Source organism: Rattus rattus, chromosome 2 (assembly GCF_011064425.1).
Source record: "Rattus rattus isolate New Zealand chromosome 2, Rrattus_CSIRO_v1, whole genome shotgun sequence".
NCBI classification, from domain to species: domain Eukaryota; kingdom Metazoa; phylum Chordata; class Mammalia; order Rodentia; family Muridae; genus Rattus; species Rattus rattus.
In genome coordinates this window covers 51411647-51433054 of record NC_046155.1, presented here as the reverse complement: position 1 = coordinate 51433054, position 21408 = coordinate 51411647, and the positions used below count along the sequence as shown (strand labels likewise).

Genomic DNA, 21408 nt, shown 5'->3' with positions numbered 1-21408 from the left:
TAGAAAAAAATTAAGAATTATGTAAAACCAAAAACCCATGTAAAGAAACGAACTGTAAATCATTTTAAATTTTAAAGTTTTAAATAAAAACATCATAGTTTAATGTGTTTTAGAATAACATTCCCTATGATAGAATTCCATAGCATTTTTTTTTTGAAAAGAAGAAGGCGCAAATACAAAATGATGCAGCTAAGTATAACTCACAAATTCTGAATCTAAAATCTTCACTATTTTCTTTTCCGTGTTTTGCACTTTGCTCTTTATCATTGAGCCTGAACTAAATATCAGCTTCAAAGGATATTCAGTAATACAGTGCATTCTTCAGACAATGAATATAGTCTTGTTCAACTGTTAATTAGTAAACACTGCTTGCACGGTGTACAAAGCAGAAGCAAGCACACGGGTTTTCTCTGCCATCAGTGTTCCCAGTCTGATGATAATGTCAGGTAGATAGACAAGCTCCAGTGTTAACATGTAAGCATACTTAATGAGCATACAGGGTAATGGGGGATTATAGATAACAATAGCGATTATCTCACTCACTCCAGGAGAATTAGTTAAGGCTTTACTATGGACTTTACAAGTTGCTGGGATTTGAAAGATTAGTAAGGGATTACAGGGTGAGTAGAGATAGCTGATCATTTGTAGCAGGGAGAGATGTAAGCTCAAAAGACAGTGCTGGCATTTTACCCATCCACTGTAATAACAATGACCACACTCTTACGGTGTCTTTTATTTTGTGATCTGATGGAGAAGTATGTTACTAGGGGGAACTAAAGACACAAGGAGGAAATTGTGGTTTCAGCCTAGGTATTTGTTGTTTATTTAGTATTTACTCTTAGTTTTCATCAAGATAGCTATGGTAATTCTTCACATAGGTAATGGTTGTTATAGTAACAGTTAGTGATAGTGGTTACAATTTGAGATTCTATGGTGATTCAAAATTATATTAATCTCTACAAATTATAATACTTATTATGTGTGAGGGAGTGTCCTCTAACAAAGGTCTGGGGAAGTGCCTGCCAGGGCTCAAATACTTCAGCCCTTTCAGCTAAAAGCAACAACAGGCTTCTCTAGAGCAGCAATCTAGCACGGGCTCTGAGGGCTTTTCCTGTGGTTCTCCTTCCTCTTTCCCTGAGAACATGCAGTAAGGAGAAATTGGGAAAAGGGGCAGAGCAGCAACTGGAATGAAAATCCCTTCTTTCTTTTCCTGGGCTTGCTTTCCCTTCTGGGACTGACAGGCTTTCCAAAGATACAGTCCCTTTTGTTTTCTCCACTTGCCCATATAGGGCTAATTAAAGCCCACCTGGACCTATACAAACCAATATCTTCAATCCCGTCTCGGCAAGTTACAGTCCAGGGATGGAGCTTCCAGGTATAGACTAAATGCATTATCCATAGAGGAAGACTCCTTCTGAGACCTAAAGGAGACAGACAGGCAGGCAGCTGCATTACTTGTGAGGTGTGGCCCTGATCCGGGTTCCCATTGTCCCTGCCATTCTTTCTGATGAGATATTTCTCTTCTCTTCCCGGCAGGGAACATATTCCTCCACCAGAGTAGCCACTCTTCCCGCTCCACGGACTTGTCTGAGGCTTGCCTTTCCAGATTGTGGAAGGGGAGTGGGGTCTGCCACACTCTAACCCATTTGATTTCCTTGTAGATGACATAGAGACATCAGGTTTTATTAATGAGTTGTTGACACTCTACTGGGCGGGTTCTGAGCTATTTTATGTGCCTATTCTATGAATAGCAAAGTGAATGTCCTGCTGTTTGCCAAGTGAATCTTACTCTGTTCCATGCATGTCCTCAGGGTGAGACTCTCGTGGACATGTGCTAGTGGTCCATCCTATCTCATGGCAACACCATCCTCTCTGCTCCTTTGTCTTTCTCTGTCCTTGAGGTCCCTACCTGAGATGTCCTCACTGTAACTGAAGTCTCAAATTCCTCTCTCCCCTGCCCAGTCAGAGGCTTGGGTCTTTTAGGGAACATTTTTTATTACATTTTGGTCATTGAAGTGGCTGTGTCCAGACTGCAACCTGATTTTGGGGTGCAGAATCCAGAATCTGAATACACAGTGCACAAAACCAACATCAACATGGTTGTACTGATTCCTGCACTGTACTTTCTGATAAACAGAAAAGCAAACAGAAAATAGAATATAGGATAATGGGAACACCCTACAACATTGAGGCATAGCTGACATCTGTCAAGCAAGAGCCAGCCTACTTAATGACGCAAAAGATATTAACTGGGTGGGTTTTATTCTAGAACAATAACAAAAGTATCAATAAACATGAAGACAGAACTCATTCCTGTTTCTTCACTTAGCACAGGTTTCTTGAGACAAGAGAGCACAACAAACGAGCTTGGAGCATGGCGATGGTGAGAGTAGTTGTGGTTTGTTGACATTAGCAAATTATTGGTTCAGGGAAGAAAATGTTACCCCAGAATTTGCTTCTTTCTCCATCATTCAACACTGTTAACTCTGGCGATCAACTGTAGTACCTTACACATTTATTTGAAATACTAGTCTAGAATCCAGTAAGCAGTGTCCTTCAGGACAAAATGTATGTTTCCCTTTAGAAATGGACCAATCAGTACACCAGGAGTGACCCACTGAGTGTCCCTACTGCAATTTCCAAGTCCTTTTCTGTTGAATTCTTTTCCTGTCAGTTTTTACTGCCCAATTAGCTCATTCTGTCCATTATATAGACTAAAGTAAGTACCTTGTTTGAGAAACATTTTCTATTTTTCTGCATAATCTATGAAATTAGATGAAGTAAACAAAATGATTGGGAGATGAAGAACAGTTTGCCTGTCTTTATGCATTGTTATGCAATAGGATGTGGAATTCATTTTAATATCACCACTATAGAACTTCATTCCTTTAAAAATTAGACCTTTTCATCCTTTTATTAATGACTAATGAATCATGGAAGATGAAATATATATGTTAAAATCAGTCTTTTATTTCCTGTATCCTCCCCCTGGGAAAAGTATAGAACAATTACCGGTTTTATATGCTATAGAAATGTTAGGCTTTTAACATGGCGGATACTGTATATAATTTCTAGTGATTTTATAATCAGTGCTCTTCATTCCTATTGACCGATCCCCCAGATCTATTGTCTCTGCATTGTTTGAAGTAATCATTACTGTTGTTAAAGAAAATTTCTCACCCTTTCTAAATAATCAATAATAAAGAAATAGGGAGATTTTTTCCTTTTTTTATTATTTTGTTTATTTACATTTCAAACATTATTCTACTTCCCAGTTTCCCCTCCAAACTGCCCCCAATACATCCCCTACACACTGCCTCCAAGAGGGTGTTCTCCCACCTACCCACCCACTCATGACCCTCCACCCTAATATTCCCCTATGCTGGGACATCAAACCTGCATAGGACCAAGGGCTTCCCCGTCCATTGATGCCAGACAAGGCCATTCTCTGCTACATATGCAGCTGGAGCCTTGGGTCTGTCCATGTGTATTCTATGGTTGGTAGTTTAGTCCCTGGGAGTTCTGGGGGGTCTAGTTGGTTGATATTGTTGTTCTTCCTATGGGATTGCAAACCCCTTCAGCTTCTTCAGTCCTTCCCCTACCTCCTCCATTGAGGTACTTATGCTCAGTCTGATGGTTGGCTACAAGCATCCTCAACTGTATCCGTAAGGCTCTGGCTGAGCCTCTCAGGAGACATCCATATCAGATTCCAGTCAACAAGCACTTTGGTATCAGTATGTGTCTGGGATTGGTGGCTGCATATGGGATGGATCCTCAGGTAGGGCAATCTCTGGGCGGCCTTGATACTTTTCACATTAAGGACAAATAGCTCCTTGCTACTGAGGTGCTGTTGTATGATGTATTTGCAACAATCACTACCTTACATTTTAAATGGCACCCATTTTATAGCCATGAAAAAGAAGGTATAGAACCAATGTAACAATGATTATTAAAGTGTAGAATTAGTAAAAGGAAGATCAAAACACAAATCTGTCATTTTCAAAGGAATATTTCCATTGTTAACTGCTCAGTACACAGAAACACACATGTGCACTGACACACACACACACACACACACAACCACTCATTCCACTCATATACACAAAAACACACATGTACACTGCTGTGCATATACACACAGACCTACGTATAATATTGCCAGGCAAATATACACAGGCACATATGTATACTCCTACATTGATACACACACAAGCATACTAATATAGCATGCTCGCTTGTTAGAAAATGCTAAACTAAGATATTCAAACTAAAGATGATAGTGCTTGTCAGCCTTGAAGTGGATTTCTTCCAGAGATGTTAATGAGAGAGTGGTTTTGAAACCAGTGAAGTATAAATATTCAAAACCTGAACAGGTATGTGTGACTCCATTAATATTTAACTAATGCTCATTTAGTAATAGCTTTAAGATGCTACATACTCACTGTATAGTATCTTAGTCAATACATATGAACATAAATATAACCCAATATATTAACCCAACAAGTACACCCAGCTGAAGGAATTAAAAACTACAAAGTTTTTCTTCTTAAAGGATGTTTGCTATGGCTTTATCCATGGAATTTCAGTACAGGAAAAAGGCCTTGGTTTCATAATTACATTTCCACAGCAACTTTTAAAAATAGAGATAATTATAGAATTTAATAGAACCTATTATTTTCCTTAGCATAAACAGGTACTTAATTCACTGTTGAAATCTTTTTGGGATACTATCTGTTTCCTCATGGCAGGAGAGCTGTTCACTAACATTAAAGATCACCGTGCATAGGCAAAATATATATTTTATAATTTTATTTTAAAACATAGTTTCTAAGCATGTTTCATTTTATATTATAGTGAATAATGAAAGAAAGCTATCCCTTTGTTTTACGTGTTCAGTAACACCAATTTTTAGCAAACTTCACTGAAATTATCATAATATTGTATTCTACTTCACAACATGATCAAGTACATATATAAAAATCCTTTAGTTGTCATTATATTTCATTTTTTCATGGAGGGTTTGTATGTGTACATGTGCATGTGTACATTTATCTTATATCTTGACATTTATCTTAGATTATTGTTAAAAACATTAGGGGAAAAGAATCTTATATACCTTACATGCCCAAAGTGCCTGAGATATTTACATGACTCAAATACCCCAAGTGGAAAGGTATTATAAATGTAATTTTATCCACACCTCACAGTGTCATTATCATTAATAAAAAATAAAACAAAAAAGCCCAACCAAACAAAAAGAAATGTATTTTAGAATGAGTCCTATTGAGGGGCACCTACTCAGGGTTTGCAGAAAATAGATTAGTCTTAATTGGGAACAATATTAAATACTTCACAGAAAATGCAGTTAGCGTGATTGCTAAGCAAGGCAACGATGCTACTTACCTAACACAATTACAGAAGTAAACATTCATTTTGGCTTTGATCAATTATCAATACACTTTGTTTTTACAAAATTCTTAGTATTAGTGATAGTGAACAGGCCACCATAGACTAACTCTAATCACTTCTGTATTGAAGAGTAAAATTTTCTTGCTTCTCAATATGTCCTGCTTCCTTATGCTTCTTGGAGCAAATATGCTTTATCTCTCCTTTAAGGTTTGGCTTTATTTATTTTTTAATAGGAAATATATTCTCTAAATGTTTAAATCTTTAGCTCTCTATTATATTCCCCCATTATTTTGTAGTTTCAGTCATCAGTTCTCACTCTTTTCTAGCTGAGTCAAAGTGAATTTTTGCATAAATTTTAATAGCGATGTTTTATTGAGTTTCAGTAATATAATAGGCATTGTATGGGCTAGAAATTATTAAGGATACATAAAAAGACACCAGGCATGAGTAGGAGCAAACTCAGCCATGAGAAAGAAGAACGTGAGGAAAATTATAAATGCAGTGAGAGGCACGGAACACCAAGACCCAGGAGAGGAGGAAGTAACATTTTCTCACTATGACAAGGTAGGATCTTTCAATCTCCAAATAAAGGCACTCATGCAAATTTGTATTTGATGTTTTGAATGTTTTTAGATAATTTTGGGCACTCTCCAAGTCATCAATATATACTCCTGAGACACTTGGCCTCTCAGTGGTGTAGTTGAGTGAAGTATAGAATATGATCCAGGAGATAGTGGTGTAGTGCTGTGTCTTTGAAATGTGATTGAGAAGGAGAGTATATAAGAATAAAAGAGTCATTATCCTGAAAGGGCTGACTCAATTTTTAATATTAAAATTTGGTATAGACACATGATTGGATATTAGATTGTAGGCACTGCCAAAAGTAAAATAATATAAAATCCTGGGACCAAATAAAATAGACATTGCAATGAATAATGAAAGGACTCACGTTTAATTTGAGCAGGAGTTAGCATGACAGTCAATTCCAGCTTCTTCTCTGGTATGGAAAGAGCCCTTCCATGTTCTTGATTAAAACTCTAATAAAGGTGGAACAGAAAAGATTGGATATGGACTTCAGAGTTCTTCCAAAGTTTCCGTCTTACCTTTTGGGAATTCTCTGTGTTATAGTTAGCCCTTCATGGGAATTTGGTCCTGCCATTACCAGCTGTAGGGATTCAGGCTTGACTACATTTAGGTTGATGACAGGATTCTGTGATCTGCAGTGTCCTTTAAAGTTCTTTTTTTTCAATTTGTACTTTATGTATGTGGATGTTTTGCTTTCATGTTCGTCTGTGAATGTCTGGAATTCACAGAAGTCTGAAACAGGCATCTGATTCTCTTTGAACTGGAGTTATTGGAGGCTGCCATTTTGTTCTAGGAATTAAGTCAGGATCCTCTGCAAGAGCACCCAGTTCTCTCAAGATGTGAGTCATCTCTGTAGCCTCTATAGTGTCTTTCATTTTAAGGGAATGATATAATACTCATGAGCCAAGAACAAAAGAATATTGAAATCAAAAATTTGAAACCTTATATTATTAATAGTTTGGGGAGAAAACATTGACATTTCATAAAATGATTTTTAAAAGCCTTAGATGAGTAAGCATTTAGGCATTTCTAAAAGTTGATTTTGTATATGTGTGTATTCAGGCACACATGTGCCGTATGTATACAGTTGTTTATGAAGGATAGAATACTACATAGGCTCTGGATGCTGGCGGTTGAACTGAGACCCTGTTGAAGAACACAAGGTTCTCATAACCCCTAAGCCATCCCTGTATATCCACCCCAGCCATTTTCAAGGACAATAGACAGTAACCTTGTCTTCATAAGTTTTATAACGGTTTGGTCTAGAGTTGATGAAATTGCTCAATAAATGCTTTATGTCCTAGCGTTTTGCTTCCCTGGTGACATTCTTTCCAAGCAAATTTGTGGAATTTTGCTGTTAAGAGTTTATTAACCAGCTCCTGTGGCTTTTAAAAATGATATTAACTTGTCAAAGTATCTGCCATCTCTTGCTTCTGACATCTCCCTGAAAGAATTCAAAATATCTTGAGTCCCATCACAGCATGTCTTCTCTCTCAAGCTGATCACGTTTATGAATCTATAGTCACCTGGGAGAAATAAACACAATTCATTGTTGAATTTCTGTGGTATATCTATTTTTCTGATCTTCCCTATGTGCTCCAGCTTCACTTTGATTCTAAGGAGAGTGTTCCTGAGCTCCACTTTCTCTTTGCATGTTCATATTGGGTAGGAGAAATGACATCACTGTGGAAGAAAATCAGGTGGACCCAAGTGCACACTGCCACAAATTCAAGTTGTTATTGCATCATTTTTACATGCTGGGACTCAATCACAGGGCCTGTTGTATGCTACCACTGACATTTTAATGTCTCGTTCTTTACCTTCTTGTGCTATGAACTGCTTCCTTGCTACAGCTTCTTTTCATGTTATATGCTGCTGTTTTGAATCTTTAATAAAGAATAGATTTAGATGCCTGCTACTATTTTTGTGTGAATGTTAAGGTTGAATGATCAGGTCATGGTTTTGAGATCATATAAAAAAAACTAGGCTGAAAAATCATTGTTTTGATGCTTGTTGTGAATTTTATATTTCTCTCGAATATAATGTACAAAGGTGAATAAGTGTGGTGTTTGAACACAACACAAAAAGCACAAAAAGGAGAAATATAAAGACTACCCTATGTGAACATTAGATCAGCAACACTGGTGAGCATATGGAGCTCTGATGGAGAAAGTTATTAGTATTGTTTATAGTTTTATCATTATAATTTAAGACAGGGTCAGATGTTAAGCTCTAGGGTGGAGGACAGCTATAGTTCTGTGTAGTGGTAAAGTTGATTCAAGAAACCCAGCAAAGACACCTTACTTTTGATAATTCATTTTGCCTCTCCATAACCTATTCCACCATCATACTTCCATCTTAAGACAGAATGTTGACACACCTCACCATCACCCTGTTTCTCCATGGCTTAATCTACCTAGGTACTGTGGGCGAAGGAGCCATTACTTTGTCTCTGCATTGAAGCCATGTGCAATACTTAAAAGTATAGGCAGTCCTCTCTGATGACCTCACAGGGTATAGAACTTTTCACAGTTATATGATTAACAGATGTGGAAGGAAAGAAGCAGAGGACAGTGAGAAAATATCAGGGAACCATAATTAAAATATTAAGCGTACCACTTTTTGCATCTATGGTCTGTCCCAATACCTACCCTCTGTGAGCCTTAATTTTCCCTCTCTGACATGAGGACCACATCACTTCCTGTGTCATACTCCTTGGGAGTATAGATACACACATATATTTATGTGCTGTATATGTGCTATGTATAGGAAGTGGTAGAGTGCATGATGGGCTGGTTAAGTTAACTTGCTTTGGTCAGTTAACTTGCCACAAATCTATCTAGGAGAAAACCTCAATTGAGAAAATGTCTTCATTTTATTAGCTTTTAAGCAGGTCATTCCATTAGGATTGATGTGTGAGAGCCAAGCCCACTATCAGCCCTGGGCAAGTGGTCCTGGGCGTTATAAAATGGTAGCTGAACTTAAGCTGGAAGATCAAGACAGTAGGCACACCTGAGTAGGGAACGGGTGGGTCTCTGATTCTTTTGTCTTCACTTGGGTTCTTTTACTTTTGTTGGTTTGTCTTGTCAACTTTGATGTGATAGTTTTTATTTTTATCTTATTATATTTTATTTTGTTTTATTTTTAAAAATGAGTGTATGAATGGATGAATGAGTGGAAACCTAAGGAGATTTATGACGCCCCCACCCATTTCTCTAATCCATATCTAACCTCTGAGGGTCTATGGATTGTAGCTTGGTTATCATCGAATTAACAACTAATATTCACATATATGCAAATAATTCTATGTTTGTCTTTATGGATTACCTAACTCAGGATGACTTTTTCTAGTTATATCCATTTACCTACACATTCATGATTTAATTTTTTAACACATTAATAATATTTTGTTGTACAAATATACCACATTTTCTTTATCCACCTATCTTTTGAGGGACATCTAGGTTGTCTCTGGGTTTTCAGGACATTATGAATGAATGGTTTAACATCAAAAAATGTTGACCAGTTGTCTCTGTAAAAGGATGAAGCATGCTTTGAGTATATGCTCAAGTGTGGTAAAGCTCATTTTCAAAATAGTTCTGTTTCCATTTTTGTAAAGAACCATCAAGTGCGGTAAAGCTCACTTTTGAAGTAGTTCTGTTTTCGTTTTTGTAAAGAAGTATCACATTGACCTTTACATGGCTGGAACAGTTTGCAGTCCCATCAGCAATGGGTGAGTGTTCCTCTTATTCCACCTTCTCACTAGTGTGAGTTGTCATTTGTTTTATTGATCTTAGCCATTCTCTGACTCAGGGTTTTGTCTTGAGTTCCCATCCTGACCTCTTCAGGATAGCTTATGAACTGTAAACTGAAGAAAACCATTTCCTCCTCAAGTTTCTTCTAGTCATGGATTTTCACCACAGCTAAAGAAATCAAACTATGGCACCTGGTGAAAAGTGTTTACCTCTAAAATCCTAGGTCTCTCTCTATGTATGTCCCAGCTGAGCTGCCTCTAATTTACCTACTTGTTAGCTCTCTGCTTGACATCTCTTATCCATCAGTTTTTGATGTATTACTCTAGTATTCTGTCGTTTTCGTGCCTACAAAACCCTCATTATTCAGGCTCAGACCAAGCAACATGCCAAAACTATCAAAGAAATGACAGGTATGATTTTAATGTCTTTGTTTACCTATTTTTCACTTTTCATCAAGGAGAGAAAACTATCTACTTGATGTTCATACACCAGGAACTTATCCTTCTTCCTGCTGTGTGGGGTAACGGAGTAGGGATTTCCTAAAATCCTATCATTTTCACATTTTTAAATTAATCATTCTGCAAGCAAAATTGTCATTAGTGAATTATGAATTTTATTTTCTTCATCTGCCGTTTGTCTGTAAAGGCTATTGTTAGATTTGCTTATAATTACTTTCTAATTGCTGTGCTATACATTAATTGATATGGCATCAAGCAACTAACTACTTTATCCTTCTGCATAAGTCAAGTCTTCATGATCACGCATGGCCTAGATTAAGACTGTAACATTGTTTTCTCAACACAGATTTAAGAGGACTTTTTGAGAGCCTCCATGTCCTTAAATTCTTTCCCGCTAAAAACAGATGACTTTTTATCTCCCACAGATTCCTTTCTTGGAATAGCATTTGTTATGGTACTCCCAATTGCTAAAAGGCTTAACTGTTGGTCAGGACACTGATGTCTGTGAAGTGGATTTGATAAGCTGCTAGTTTTGTGTCATCTTCAAGGTGAAAATATATTTTCATTTAAAAAGAAAAAAGTAGTAACATAGATAGCCTGGAAAGGCAGGCCATTTTAACATTTATTCCATTAATTACAGGGAAAAAGAAGACCAAAATGAACATAAACAAAACCAAAACAGAATAGAACAAAAGAACATAGCAAACATTAACTTTGGTCTGATTGCACTCTTTTCTCTTATAAGAAGCCAAAAGAAAAGCAGGATTTTCAGAGTTCTGTTTTGTGCTTTATTTCACGACTGACTAGCCCCGTGCTACAAATTACTGATCTCCATGTTTGTCTTTGTAAAATATAATTTTGTTATATATCTTTGGGTGATTTTGGTTTTCATTTTAGAAGAGTCATGCTGTGAGATAGGAGTACATAAGACCAAATTCTCTACATTCTCTATTCGTCCTGTGTCTAGGCTGTGCTCTTTAGTATTTTCATCTTCACTGTGATACTATTAATTTTTTTAACCCAAATCTGTTTACCATTCATCTGTTACTTGCTTGAGAGACAAAACTAGACCAGAACTGAGTATGTTAAATTGCCGCCAACATAGTCCAATAACCCATTCCTCTATTGAAGCATCCTTCATTTCTTTCAACAGTTAAGATAAAGGGCAATCTAGACACATTCCAAACCCCTATCACTTATCTCTGTCTTTTCAAGAATACTTTGAAATAAATATTCTATATATACAAGAGATATTCAAGTATAATTAAGGGTAAGATGAACATGTTCTGTCATGTTCCCTTTCTCTGGAGATATGCTGCCAGGTTTCCTGTGATAGTTTCCCTATGAGCCTGTCCAGGGACCTGCTGTCTGGTCTTGCCTGCAAGGTTTGCCTTAGGCTAGACAGCTAATTCAATAACTTTTATAGCAACTTAAAAGAATAAATAAAAAGGGAACTTTGGGAACTCATTTCATTCAACAATAGACTGTCATTTAATTAATTGGTATGAAGCTCTAAAATAATAAACTCCATGAAGTCTCTTTTAAAAAATAATGAAAAGTTGAATTATATAATGTGTATTAAAGTATTTACAGCAAAATGAAGTGAGGTCTTTGACAATTTCAAAGTTCCCCAAAGAATACATTTATATCTTTAAAATGTTCATTAGATACCAGATGGTGGCACAGCACTCAGGGGGCAGAGGTAGGCATATGTCTGTGAGTTTGAGTTCAGCCTGGCCTATAGTGAAAGGTGCAGGACAGCCAGAGCTACACAGGAAAACCCTGTCTTTAAAACAAACAAAAACAAAAACAAAACAAAACAAAAGTAAATTCAAACTAAAAGGAACACCAAAAACAAAAAGGAAAAACAATAAAAGTTCTTCGGCTTAGAATACATATTTCGTGTATGATTGTTTTTTTAACTGTAACCCATATCCTATCTCCTCTCCATTTTTTTATTCTCCTCCTATTTTCCGAGTAGAGTTAATAAAATTTTTTAAATTTAAAGTCTTTGTTTTTCCAGAGCTGAGGACCAAACTCAGGGCCTTGTGCTTGCTAGGCAAGTGCTCTACCACTGAGCTAAATCCCCAACTCCCAAAATCTTTTTTAAAAAATACTTTTACTCACTTTACATCTTGATCACAGCCCCTATCACCTGCTCTTCTCCCAGTTCTGCCCTTACAAATTCCTCTGCCTATTGCCACCTCTCCCTCTTCTCAGAGAAGAGGAAACCCCCTTGGGTACCACCCCTCCTGGGGTCATCTAATCCAGCAGGACTAGGCACACCCTCTCCCAATGAGGCCCAACAAAGTAGTTCAGGTAGAGAGAGGGAATCTAATGGTTGGGAACAGATACCCAAGACAGCCCCTGATGACTTGTTACGGGTCCCACATGAAGAGCAAGCTGCACATTTGCTAGAAATATGTAGGGGACTGAGTTCAGACACTGATTGCTCCCTGGTTGATGGCCAAGTCTATGTGAGCCCTTATGAGCCTATGTTAATTGACTCTGTAGGTCTTCTTGTGTCCTTAACCATTCTGGCTTCCTCAATCATATCCCCCACTCTTCTGCTTCCAGAAGACTCTCTGAACTCTATCGGATGTTTGACTGTGGATCTCTGCACCTGACTTCATCTGCTGCTTCATGAAACTTCTCAAGAGACAGTCATGCTAGGTTCCTGTCTACAAGAATAGCAGAGTATCATTAATATTGTCAGGTGTTGGCTTTCTCATATGGTATACATCTCAAGTGGGGCTAATCATTGTTTGGCTGTTTCCTCAGTCTCTGTTGCATCTTTATTCCTGCCCATCTTGTAGGCAAGGCAAATTTTGGGTTGAAGGTTTTGTAAGTGGATTGATGTGCCTCTTCTTTATCTGAAAGTCCTGCCTGGCTCCAAGAGGTGGCCACTTCAGTCTCTCTGTACCCCTTCAGGTAGGAATCTCAGCTAGGCTCACCCCCATATGATCAAAGTATCCTGTTCAGTCCCAAGATTCCAAATAATTCTAGCAATGCCCCCTCACTGACTTCCATTCTCACACCCAGCCCTCTCCTGCCTCACCTCCCCATACCTGATCCAACATTTTTTTTGGAACACCCTGCTCCAACATTAAATTAAGTAGAGAGAAATTTAAAGCAATCTCACTAAAGTCAGGAACAAGAAAAAGCTACCCCTTATTTCCCCATCTATTCAATATAGTATTTGAAGTTCTAGCTAGACTAATAAGACAGCTAAAGGAGTTCAATGAGATAACAAATCAGAAAGGAAGAAGTCAAAGTATCACTACTCTCAGATGACATGATAGTATACATTAGGAATGACAAAAACTCTGCCAGAGAAGTCCTACAGCTGATAAACACCTTCAGCAAAGTGACTGGATAAAAATTTAACTAAAAAAATCAGTAGCCCTCCTTTATTCAAATGTTAAATGGGCTGAGAAAGAAATTAGGGAAACAACACTCTTTATAATACTACAAATAATATAAATATCTTGGTAGTACTGTAACAAAGTAAGTGAAAGGCCTGTATGTCAAGAACTTCGAGTTTCTAAAGAAAGAAACTGAAGAAGGTATTAGAAGATAGAATGATCTCCCATGCTGTGGATCAGTAGGATTGACATAGTGAAATAGGCCATTTTACCAAAAGAAATCTGCAGATGAAATGTAATTCCCATCAAAATTCCAACATAATCCTGTACAGTCCTTGAAAGATCAATTCTCAACTTCATAGGGAAAGAGAAAAGACGCAGGATAGCTAAAACAATCCTGAACAATAAAAGAACTTGTGGAGGCATCACCATCCCTGATCTCAGGCTGCACTACAGAGCAGTAGCAATAAAAACTGCATGGCATTGCTCTAGAAACAGATGGGTTGATCAATGGAATCGAATTGAAGACCCTGAAATAAACTTCAACATCTAGAGACACTTAATTTTTGACCTAGGAGACAAAATCACACAATGGAAAAAAGAAAGCATCTTCAACAGATGTCGCTGGTCTAACTGGATGTCTGCTTGTCGAAGAATGAAAATAGATCCATGGTTATCACCCTGCACAAAACTCAAGTCCAAATGGATGCAAAATGAAGCCAGATGCACTAAATCACATAGAAATGTAGAATCTTATCTGCATGTTGGAAAATTTGTGTCTGTGTATGAATGTGGGTGTGTATGAATGTGGGTGTGCATGAATGTGGTGTGTATGAATGTAGGTGTATATGAGTGTGGTGCATATGAAAGAGAGTGTTTATGTATGTGGGTATGTATGAATGTGGGTGTGTATGAATGTGATATGCATGAATGTGGGTGTGTATGAATGTGGTGTGTATGAATGTGGGTGTGTATGAATGTGGTGTGTATGAATGCAGGTGTGTATGAATGTGGGTGTGCATGAATGTGGTATGTATGAATGTAGGTGTATATGAGTGTGGGTGTGTATGAAAGGGAGTGTTTATGAAAGGGAGTGTTTATGAATGTGGGTGTGTATGAATGTGATATGCATGAATGTGGGTGTGTATGAATGTGGTGTGTATGAATGTGGGTGTGTATGAATGTGGGTGTGTATGAATGTAGGTGTGTACGAATGTTTACATGTGTAAATGTACATGCCTGAATACATGTGTAGGCCAGAGGAGGATATGAGTATAAAGTGTGACTGCTGGCAAGCAAATAAATAATATTCCCCTACCTTCATCTCCCAATAACACTGGGCCTCCAGGAGCACACTTTACCATGTCCAGCTTATTAGGTACGTTCTGGAGTACAAACTCAGATTTCTTCATTTGAGAGTACTCTTAGCCAAGGAACCTTCTTTCTAGGCTACAGAAAATGGTTTAGTAACTTGTAAATGTTTCTAATACTATAAGGTGTATGTTAATCCTTGTAGAGCCCAACATTAAGGTGTGAATGTATTTCTTGTCTTGTCACTTGCATAGTGTTTAAAACTGACCTTTGAAAATTAACACAGAGACTAGTATAATGGGAATATCAGTATTTTTTTTCTAAGTAGGTCCACCTAAATTCTCAAAATTACATATTCAAGCTTTTGTTTTCCTGCTGAGAGTTAAATCACAAAGTTTCCATTTCATTACCAAGTACCAGAATCTTTATTAGTCAGAGTTCAGATGTGTATAATTATTATCTTGCATATTTTGAATTTCATTTTTGTTTAGTCCGCATACTTCAGTTTAATATAATGCTGTAGAAGTCATGAGAGATCACATATAGCGTTGGTAGCATTGGAGAAATCAGGAATGCTAATCACAAAGAGTTGTCTCATTAAAGGAGGAAATGAATAACTGTTTTCCACCTGTAAGACTGTCAGTGGATGTTAGTTATTACCAGACCTTTGCTATCTGTGCAGCCGGTCCTCACCCACATTCCCCAGAATGTATATCCCAGACTCTCCCTTCCTAGACCTTTATCATTAGCTCTGTTTATCAGCCAATAAACAGAGGAGATGTCACACATACTGTATAGCCTGCTAACCCTACACTGGTCAGAAAACACACCAGATGTTAGGTCTTTAAGCAGCAGAACCCATCTTCATGGTAGAAGTCACATGTACTTTACAAAAGAGTTTTGATATAGTTTCTCCTTAAGCTTTAGTGTGTATATATGATTGAACTAACATACCAGGGAATTTTTTCAAAAATTATACTGTGCTTAAATACACCTAAAATAAAGTGCCTGGTGTCAAACTCCAGAAGTTTGAACTGGATAACTCTATCATGTTGAACCTGGTTTCCTTCTTGTCTTACATGGATTGTATTCCTGCCCATCCTGATGCTTTGATGCTTGCACAATGCCTGCAGGATTCCTCTTAAGAAAAGTACCTGGAAACAAAACAAGAAAACAATAAATGAAAGCAAGACAAAACTTTCTTCAAGAGTACTGGCGTGATAAAATAAAATCTCTGATCTTCACATCTAATTACGCACAGTTGAGTATTTACCTATAAGCTGAAAAACGATGACTTCATGAGATTAAGAGGCAAATGGATGGAACTAGAAAATACCATCCTGAGTGAGGAAACCCAAACACAAAAGAACACACATGATATGCACTCACTGATAAGTGGATATTAGCCCAAAAGCTCAGATTTCCCAAGATCCAATCCATAGACCACATAAAGTTCAAGAAGAAGGATCACCAAAATATGTATGCTTCAGTCATTCTTAGAAGGGGGAACAAACATATTCATAGGAGGAGATATACAGACAAAGTTCGGAACAGAGACTGAAGTAATGGCCATTCAGAGACCTCTTCACCTGGGGATCCAGCCCATATTCATACAGCCACCAAATCCAGACAATATTGCTGAGGCCAAGTAGTACATGCTGACAGAAGCCTTATAAAGCTGTCTCCTGAGAGGCTTTGCCAGACATTACAAACACAGAGGCAGAGGCTCACAGCCAACAACTGAACTGATAACGGGGTCCCCATTGGTGGAGTTAGAGAAAGGATTGAAGAAGCTGAAGGGGTTTGCAACCTCATAAGAACAACAATACCAACCAACCAGAGTTCCCAGGGACTAAACCACCATCCAAAGAGTACACATGGACAGACCCATGGCTCCAGCTGTATACGTAGCAGAGGATGGCCTTGTTGGGCACCAATGGGAGAAGAAGCCCTTGGTCCTGCCAAGGCTTGATCCCCCAGTATAGGGTAATGTCAGAGCGGGGAAGCAGGAAAGGGGTGGGCAGATAGGTATGGGAAGACCCTCATAGAAGAAGTGGGAGGGGGAATGGGAGGGGGTCTTATGGATGGATGAAAGTTTTCCAGAAAAGAGATAACATTTTATTTAAAATGTAAATAAATAAAAAAAATCCCATTTAAAAAAATAAAAGAGACAAGCTGATCTCCCTAAAGTTTAGAAGACATGGCTCCCTAAAGGTGCACATGCATGGGTGTCAGGGAAGATAGTGCTGGCACTCTCTCAATATTCCTGCTGTCTAGATATGTAGAAATGTTTCATTTATCACAGCTATCCCAAGAGTCTACAAATATTTAAAAATGTTTTTTGAAATCCCTCCTGTTGTTCTTCTCCTGCTCTGTGAACTTCATCTCGTTACTAAAAATATTTTACACTTTCACAAAACACATAACATGTTAGCAATATAATGTAAGAAAATGTCAGTATACTGCAGTGTTTGAATTTGATAGAAAATAAAATGCATTCAAGGGAAGTTTTCTTGATGTCTCTTTAAAATGTAATTAATTACAGTTATATCAAATTCTCCAAAGGGAAGTATTATAGCCATTGCAGCATACTCAAATTTTCCCTAGTGGACAAGTTAAATGAATTTTAAATATTTTAAAACATCAGGTTATGAAGATATGTTCTTCCTTCTTTATGGTGTCTATAGTATGGTATAGTGAGAGGACATGAGAGACGATATCTACATCTGCATTGAGCTGAAAGTTAGGATGTGGGTCCTTCAGAACAGTTTGATTGCCATAAAATAGGTCTATGTGTAGAACTCATATACTTGATTGGAGAGACAAATTAAGCCATTTTTTTAATGATAAAAATAATTTAACCACATTGTGAAGTCAGTTCATGGAATGTTCAATTTAGGTACAACAAATCGACCAGTTTTCAAATGAGTACTTGTTATGAATTTTGGCAAATATATTTGAATATGTCCCTACTGTTCCAAGAAGGAAACAAACAAAAGCCAAACAAACACAGTGCGGAAAGAGTTTACTTAGTCACTTTCTCCTTGTCAAGTTTTAAACACTATTCTAGTTCATATCAATGGAAAAGGCTTTCCTGTCCAGGTTTGTCCTTAGTATAATATTCTAAGGTTTGTTTACGTCATTTCATGCGACAATGCTTAGATTCTTTTTATTGCTGATATAACTTTTTTATACCATGACTGGTTTGTTTAACTATGCTGGCATATATCTTGGTTATTTCCAATTTGAAGCCACCATAAATAAATTTTTATTACCACTTATGGGCACATCTCCCTGTGGACAAAATTGGTATTGTTAGTTGAATGGTATAGTGTTTTGAAGAGCTGAATTATGTCATAAAATAAAAATGTGCACATTCAACTTTTCAAGAAACTCTATAAATGCTTTGAAAAGTGATTGCTGCTATTTTTTGCTTTTGATCATCAATTCATGAGACTTCCATTTCCTTTATTTTTAAAAAAATATGTAATTTTGTGGGTGTGAGTGCAATGCTTGCCTGTTTTATGTAAGTCATGTGCGAGGCTGGTGCATGAGGATATCAGGAAGAGGGCATAGGATCCCCTAGCAATGGAGGTGTGGGTGCTTGGGAGCAATTATGTGAGTGTTGGGAACAGAATCAAGTGCTCTTAACCACTGCACTGTCTCTCCAGCTTCTTCTCTCTATTTTTTTTTTAATTAATTGTTTCATTTTGTCAGTGTTGGAGGAAATATGTTTGGTGGATGTGCAGTGGGGACCTGAGGGACCAGCTATATACATTTTCTATGTAGTATATTCTATATAGTATAGAATAGAGTTCATTTAAAGCATGGGGAGGGGAGTTGAGAGGGTTATAGAGACAGAGAGAGAGAGAGAGAGAGAGAGAGAGAGAGAGAGAGAGAGACTGAGAGAGACTGAGAGAGACATAGAGGCAGCCATGAACACGTGGAGAGAGAGGAAGGAAGGGAATGGGGAGAAAGGGGGAAGGGGCAAGGGGAGAGAGTGAGAGTAAGAAGTAAGAAGGCATCTCCTTTTTCAGTGAGTCAGACATACCTGGCTGCTGCCAGGTAACTGTTTTGTGGAGCCTAGACAAAATGCTAACAGTCAGTCTTGAATTTTTAGCTTCCCTACCAAAATTCACTGTAATTACTGATTTGTTTTTAAAATGCATCTAATTTTTCTTTTGATTTAAATATAAAAGCGTACTACTGTTGAAATTTGTTTACCTAGAATTTCAGAACATTTGAGAGTAATGGACGTGTGATGAAATTCAAATTTTCAAACCTATTTCAAATTTTACAAACCTATTATTAGAGGTAAGAAAGGTTTTCAAAATAAAAGAACATAATTAGCCCAAATTAGCCTGAAACATAGAGCCAGGTGATGTATTCAGTTGTCTGTGGTTAAACTGGGGAAATGGAAAAGAGGGTGGGAGGGAGGACTCTAATATCTTACAACCCACCTAGAGGTCCAAAATTCTGCTTAGAGGAAGAGGAGGCTGCCTAACATATTCTTAGTAAATGCTCATTCTTAATACATGCATTTTAAAGACTAAGAAGTGTGGTGCTGAAAAGGGAACGGGATTACATGCTGCTTCTAAGAGATGGAAATGAAACATAAGCCTGATAGATTTGTATCATCCTAAAGATAAATTGAATGTTCCTTTTCAGCATCATGCTGGGCCAAGAGGAGAGTGAAGCAGCAGAGGACAACGCTTCTCTTTGTAGCCCTCCTGTGGAGATCAGAGCCTCTGTTTCACAAGGCTGTCTAAGTAAATACTGTGCTCTATCTGCAAGGTAACAGGGATATGTGTGAGTAAGGGGAAAGGAATAAAGCTGAGGGAAGATATGCCTAATCTTTCTTTGCATTTATTTACTAAGTGCTGGCTGCTTTACATAAATTAGCATATGCACCAAACACTTTACATATATTAGTCTCATTTTGTTCCTGAAACTGAATTAAGGATCTTAGTAAGAGCCCTGTCTCACACAGGAGAGCAGGTAAATAACAGAAAGAATCCAGTGGGTTGTTTGTTTCAGGCTACCTAGACAGGCCAGGATTTGAGCAATGGAACATCTCTCTCAGTTTCCTGTGTTTCCACCATTTACAGAGGTTGCTGGACGTGCTTTCTTACTAACTGTAACTTAGTGGATTTTTTTGTTTGTTTGTTTGTTTGTTTAAGTCAGTCAAATCTCTCCTTCTGAATGGCACTTTAAATTTCTGTCTGCTTAACATATATGTATAGGTGTGTGTGTACTCATATGTATGTGATGTATATATGTATATGTACATGTGATATGTGATGTATATGTATGTCTATGTGTATGTGTATACGTATGTATATATTTATATACATATGTGTATGGATACATGTATACACATACATATTAAGTAGGAAAGAAGACTTGAACTCAATTTTATTGACTATTCAGGTCCTCAACTACAAGTTAATTTATCTAATGCAGTGGCCTTTCGATTTCCCTGAGTGCCAGAATCACCTTGAGCATGTGTTAAAGGTCACGTAGTCCAGGACTCACACATTCTGGCAGAGTGTGTAGATTTATTTCATAAGATCCAAAAATCTTAATTTCTGTCCTTAAACTCTGCTTTTGGACCAAAAGAAAAAAAATGTGTTTATTGTCAGAAGTCACAACCATATTTCTCTAAGTCAGGTTCACTTTATAAAGTACAGAAAGAGTCCCACGATCTACTCTAGCACTGATGACTGGAGGCATGGATGCCTGTGAACTTTGCTTTTTCCCTCTGTTCTGCAAGTATTTTGAAGCAATTTCTTGTAAGTGTTACCTACCTTGGAAGGTTTTACGTGCTTAAAATTTTGAAGACAGCATATTTATATAAGGACCCCACAATTAAAATTGCATATTCAGGAATCATTGAATCAGTAAAATAAAGAAGGCTTGACCGTGTGCAGAATATTGTTATTACTGCCCCTGGTAGAAATGAAGACATTCCTAAGTGAGATCTGATTCTCTCAACTTGACTATTACATTATTTAAACAAGGAATCCCAATGAAACAGGAATTTCCAGGAAATCTAATGCCGGAAGCAGAGAAAGCACAAGACAGAGGCTGTGGTAGCTTAGAGACTTTCAAGTTGTCAGACCACCATATAGGATGAGTGATGGGGTCCTTGCATTCATTCAGGTCGGCAGGGAAATAAAGCAGTGAAGAGGTAAGAATAGAAACTCAGTTCCTCCTGACTACGTGTTGCATCAGACTTCTAGAGAGTCTGGCATAGTACAGTTTACTGCCAGCATATTTAATCACAGTACAATTTAGAAAAATGTTTTCCACTGTAATACCATCCTGAGTAAACAAGGAGACATAATTACATTAAAAACTCATCTCAATGTGCATGCATTTCCTCCATGAAGATGGGATATAGAGAGAGGCTACATATATTACATATATTAAGGACTTAGGGAGGATCTTGCATAGTCATACAGATATCATAGAGGCTCTTTGGTTATCAACAACTATTAGTCTTGGCTAAGGGAGGGGGATCCC

At 37.6% G+C, this 21408-nt stretch overlaps 1 pseudogene; it reads left to right on the top strand.

Moving 5' to 3' along the window:
- LOC116893084 overlaps positions 1–21408 on the top strand; it is a 72435-nt pseudogene that overhangs the window by 45764 nt on the left and 5263 nt on the right.